This window comes from Triticum aestivum, chromosome 3D, assembly GCF_018294505.1.
Source record: "Triticum aestivum cultivar Chinese Spring chromosome 3D, IWGSC CS RefSeq v2.1, whole genome shotgun sequence".
NCBI classification, from domain to species: Eukaryota; Viridiplantae; Streptophyta; class Magnoliopsida; order Poales; family Poaceae; genus Triticum; species Triticum aestivum.
Window position 1 is genome coordinate 512,083,506 of NC_057802.1, and position 5,976 is coordinate 512,089,481.

A 5,976-nucleotide genomic window follows, 5' to 3' on the forward strand; every position below is an offset into this window, starting at 1 on the left:
CATCTCCTTCGGTTGTGGCGGCGCCCGCGCCTTCTGTGGCGTTGGGGGAGGGGGGTTTGGGGCAGGCGGCCCTGACTCCTCCTTCCTTGCCGGCGGTCAGGTGGACCGCTTCTCCTTCGGCTGTGGCGGCGCCCGCGCCTTTTGTGGCATTGGGGGAGGGGGGTTTGGGGCAGGCGGCCCTGACTCCTCCTTCCTCGTCGGCGGTCAGGAGATCCGAGCCTCCTCCCAGTGTACCTGTTGCTATGGGTCTCAGATTGGGGCACTTGTCCGAGGGGTCTGGGAGCCCGCAGCCGCCTCCTCCGGTATCCTTGGTTGACCCTTCGCGGGTTTCAGCGCGAGGAGTTACTAGGGAGGAGGTCGTTGCTTTTGGCGGGATCCCGGACCCGGCCTCGACGGGGAGGCGGATGAGTGCTCGCATTCAGGAGCTTCCGGAGGTTGATGACATGCAGCAGAGGTGCGCTATGAGGGCGGCCAAGCTTCATGATGCTGCGATCTCTACTGGTATGTCCGTCAACATATCTAATTCTTTATTGCATTTTTCTAATGAGGAAATTATAAATAATGCAAACCAATTAGGAGTTTCACTCGGGGCTACAGATAGTGAGATTTCCAATTCGGTGAATGATTTGTTAGATTTGGAGGCGGAGCGTGCCTTAGAAACTATTCGTAATCTTGCGGCGGTTAAACCCATGAATGATAATGAGATTGATGCATTAGGGGTTAGAGTGCTCGATAATATGTGTGTGGATCTAGCACCATCCAATCATGAGTCTGAGGACGATGATATGCCCATAGATAATGCAGTTGTTTCTTCCGCTGAGCCCGGTTATGAAGATCGGGAGTCAGGACCTAGTAAACCCAAGCGTAAGTGGAAACGGAAAATTTACCCCGATTCTGCAGTTCGTAGGAGTGCTAGGATTCGGACTACTAAAAAATTTCATGATGAGTGATGAAAGGAATCTTTTGGAATAGCAGAGGTCTGAAAGACTTGGCTAAACGAAGGTTTCTTGCTGAGGCTTCTCTGGAGCATCACTTAGATTTTATTGCTCTATCGGAGACTGGTAGAGACAACTTTGCGCCCCAGTTCCTTTCCTCTCTTGCGGGTGGTGTTGATTTTGATTGGCATTGCCTCCCTCCGCGAGGACGATCGGGTGGTATCTTGCTGGGTGTGAGATGCGATTCGCTTGAAGTCCGTAGTGTAGTGATGGGCGACTTCGCGGTTAAGTTTCGAGTGAGGTCTAAGGTTGATGGTTTCAATTGGGCGTTGGTGGCGGTGTATGGTGCCGCACAGCCCGAGCTTAAACCGGAATTTTTGGCGAATCTTGTTCGGATTTGTGGGTCCGAGCAGCTTCCCATCTTAGTTGGGGGTGATTTCAACATCATTAGGAGGAGAGAGGAGAAGAATAATGATAACTTTGACGGCAGGTGGTCGTTCATGTTCAATACTATTATTGAAAGCTTGGATCTGAGGGAGATAGAGCTTTCTGGTAGAAAGTTTACCTGGGCTAACTCTTTGCCCAACCCGACTTACGAAAAGCTTGATCGCGTTCTTGCGAGTGTGGAGTGGGAACAGAAGTTCCCGCTTGTGACGGTTCAAGCTCTTTCACGGGGTTTTTCCGATCACACACCCCTGTTCGTTGACTCAGGGGAGCCGAACCACGTGGGAAACAAAAACACCTTTTCTTTTGAGATGGCCTGGTTCGAACGTGAAGGATTCCTAGACCTCATCGCTAGGGAATGGGCGAAGGGTGTTGGAGGTAGGACCGCGGTTGAGCGTTGGCAAAATAAGATTAGGAGTTTGAGAAGCTTCTTACGGGGTTGGGCTAAGCACCTTAGTGGGGTGTATAAGATTGAGAAGGACAGGCTCCTCTCTCTTATACAGAATCTGGACGTTAAGGCAGAATCCACGATTTTGATGCCTGCTGAGCTCCAGGTTAAAACTGAAGCAGAGAAGAGGTTGAAAGAACTTCTCCGCGAAGAAGAGTTGAAGTGGGCTTTGCGAGCTAAGGTTCGCAAAGTGGTCCAAGGGGACGCGAATACTCAATTCTTTCATCTGATTGCTAATGGTAAGCACAGAAAGAAGAGAATATTCCAACTTGAACAAGATGAGGGCACTATTGTAGGACAGGACAACCTAAAAACATATATAACCGAGTATTATATGCAGTTATTTGGACCTCCGGAGGATAATTGTGTATCTCTCGATGAGTCCAGAACTGAGGATGTGCCTCAACTTTCGGTTGCTGAAAATGATATTCTGGTTGCCCCGTTTTCGGAGAAGGAGGTGTTTGATGCTATAGCACAGTTGAAAAATAATAAGGCTCCCGGACAGGATGGATTTCCGGTGGAGTTCTACAAGAAGTGCTGGCATATTATTAAGGGGGATTTGCTACCTATGTTTCATGATCTGTTCTCTGGACAGCTTCAATTATTTCACTTGAATTTTGGAACTATCACACTGCTTCCTAAGAAGACGGATGCTGTGAGAATTGAGCAGTTCAGGCCAATCTGCCTTCTCAACGTTAGTTTTAAAATATTTACCAAGGTCGGGACTAATAGGCTCACACAGATTGCGCATTCTGTGGTGCAGCACTCCCAAACTGCTTTCATGCCGGACAGAAACATCCTTGAAGGGGTGGTCGTCCTTCATGAAATGCTCCATGAAATCCATTCCAAGAAGTTAGATGGTGTCATTTTTAAGGTGGATTTCGAGAAAGCGTACGATAAGGTCAAATGGCCATTTCTCCAACAGGCATTGCGTATGAAAGGTTTCGATGAAGCCTGGCGACGCCAGGTCGAATCATTTACGCAAAAAGGGAGTGTGGGAATTAAAGTGAATGACGATATTGGTCATTACTTCTAGACACATAAAGGCCTAAGACAAGGAGATCCGATGTCCCCTATCCTGTTTAACATTGTGGTTGATATGTTAGCCATCTTGATAGGAAGGGCTAAGGAGAATGGTCAAGTGGGTGGCTTGGTACCTCATCTGGTTGATGGAGGTGTATCCATCCTTCAGTACGCTGATGATACAATCATCTTTATGGAGCATGACCTGGCCAAGGCGAGAAATATGAAGCTGGTGTTATGCCTTTTCAAACAATTGACCGGTTTAAAGATTAACTTTCATAAGAGCGAGCTGTTCTGCTTTGGTAGAGCCAAAGACGAACAGGAGGCTTATAGGCAATTGTTTGGGTGCGACTTGGGGGATTTACCTTTCTCTTACCTAGGTATTCCAATCCACCATCGAAAGCTGACCAATAGAGAATGGAAGTGCATCGAAGACCGGTTTGAGAAGAAACTGAGTTGCTGGAAGGGCAAGCTCATGTCATATGGAGGCCGATTAATTCTGATTAATTCGGTGCTCACGAGTATGCCTATGTTTCTCTTATCGTTCTTTCAAGTCCCAGTTGGTGTTAGGAAAAGACTGGACTTTTATCGATCGCGTTTCTTTTGGCAGGGTGATGAGCTAAAAAGAAAGTACAGACTTGCAAAATGGGATATCATCTATAGACCGAAAGATCAAGGGGGTCTTGGTATTGAGAATCTTGAAGTTAAGAACAGATGCCTTCTTAGCAAGTGGCTGTGGAAGCTTTCTTTTGAGACTAATGCTATGTGGGCCCAAATCCTTCGCAGCAAGTACCTACAGACAAAATCCTTGTCCCAGGTCACAGTAAGGCCAACTGACTCGCCTTTCTGGAGAGGCCTGATGAAAGTCAAACAATCTATGTTTAATAGGACAAATGTTGTTATTGGCAACGGCGCTAGTACACGATTCTGGAAGGATACTTGGCTTGGCGAGACACCCTTGGCCATTCAATATCCGTCTTTATATCACATTGTTCAACGACGTGAGGTATTCGTTGCTACGGTGTTTCAATCCATCCCCCTTAATATTCAATTCAGACGGTCGTTAGTGGGCAATCGTTGGGAAGATTGGCTCCGTCTAGTTCGGAGACTAATGGATGCCCATCTTTCTCAACAACCCGATGAATTACGCTGGAAACTGACTAGGTCTGGAGTATTCACGGTGAAATCAATGTATATTGATGTAATTAATTCGAGCTCCATTCCTACCTCCAAGCATGTTTGGGCAGTCAAAGTTCCTTTGAAAATAAAAGTGTTTATGTGGTTTGTCCATAAACAGGTTATTTTAACCAAAGATAACTTGATTAAGCGTAATTGGACAGGACCTACGAGGTGTAGTTTCTGTCATCGGGACGAGACGATCAAACATCTCTTTTTTGATTGCCCGTTTGCCAGAGTACTTTGGCGGACGGTCCACATTGCTTTTAATATTACTCCACCGAATTCTGTCACTACGTTATTTGGGACATGGCTCACCGGGATTGAGCCTGAATTAGCGAGACATATTCGTGTTGGAGTTTGCGCTTTGTTGTGGACTATCTGGACTTGCAGAAATGATTTGGTCTTTAACAGAATATCATGTATTCACTTTTTGCAGGTTATTTTCCGAGCCACGGCCGTGATCCGTTCATGGTCGCTACTCACTCCGATGGAGGCCAGGGAGCATTTGGTTACTGGATCTATCCGCTGGGAGATGGTAGCTCGGGATATCTTCAACCGGTTTGGATGACGGTCATCTAATAGGATAGGCAATTAGTTTACCTATCTATTTTTAGCCATCCGGTTGTGGCGTCTTATCTTGGCTAGTCTGTGTGCCCAGCCTCTTTAGCTCTGTGTGAGCTGTCTTTTTATTTCTTTTCAGTCTGAGACTTTGGAACCTTGTTGGAACCTTTTCTTTCGTTAATAAGATGGCCGTATGCATCATTCTGATGCAGAGGCCGGGGAGATCCCCCTTTTCGAAAAAAAAGTACCATACAGCCGGAGTGGAAGATTGTCAAGGGGAAGTTGTTCCACAAGGTCCCGGAGAGGAAACGAGCGGCCTCATATGCCACGCTAACATACATGGGCAATGCCAGATTTTGCCTTGTGGAGTGTGTGGTACGCGAGGAAGTCGAGTATGAGGTGATTGTGATGGTTGCATGCTCCTTATGACCAAGTTTGGCCTCAAGTACAACTCCTATGTGTTGTCCAAGCATATCACCGGGTTTTCTCCTGTAGCGTTCTGGATGTAGGAACTAGCTGGCTGGCTTAGCTGTACGCAATGGGTACTATGCCTGTTTCGAGTTTCTGGATGTATATTATGATTTGCATCAATACAAAAATTACTTCGTGGCAATCTTGTCGAACCAGTTTATCTTTATTTTTACATGTCTGTCCAGAAAACTCCGAGATATCGATAGGTTTCAGGAACTAAAACACATGCAAATCATACTAAATGTGGATGGCAGAATTCAAATGTGTTTTCAGCATATAAACAGCAAAAGTATTTCGTCGCTACAGAAAAGAAATGATAAGTTTACAAACCAACTTGGCCGGTAATTGTGTAGGTCTCTTCAGCTTGATACTTTGTTTCTCTCTAGAACAGATATAGTCTGATCATCGCTTTCTAAAGTAAAATGTACACTACGGATCGATATGTAAGTTTCAGAACATATCTGAAGATGATATTGCAGCTAGAGGTTCAATGTCGCCACCAACGAAGAATTTTGGTCGGTTTCCATCCACCTATGAAGCATGAGGTGTCTTTAACTAATCTCCTGCTCCAGGAATCCAGGTATGCCTTGCTTGGCGATTTAATTTGCTTGTGCGGCCTGATTCATAATTAGGTACAGTATATCCCTGCTGAGTATGTGTTCAGTTCAATTGCAGAAAAACGGGAAAGTCTCAAGCATCACTTATTTTGGAACATACCCAAGCCTCTATATCCGGGAGCGTTTTCGTTCTATTATTCACCCACTTGGTTGAAAGTGACTCTTGGGTAGGTTTGAATCTGGCACGTGTATTATTTTGGTACGTGGATGTGTACAAATGAGTGGTGTGCCTAGATTTTCATTTGAAATTTTTTGAACGTGTGTGCAGCTTGGTTTGGTTCATTTAGTATTTTCTGTT

At 45.8% G+C, this 5,976-nt stretch overlaps 1 pseudogene; it reads left to right on the plus strand.

Moving 5' to 3' along the window:
- LOC123076422 (uncharacterized) overlaps positions 1 to 5,099 on the plus strand; it is a 9,558-nt pseudogene extending 4,459 nt beyond the window's left edge.
- Positions 5,100 to 5,976: the final 877 nt, after the last annotated feature.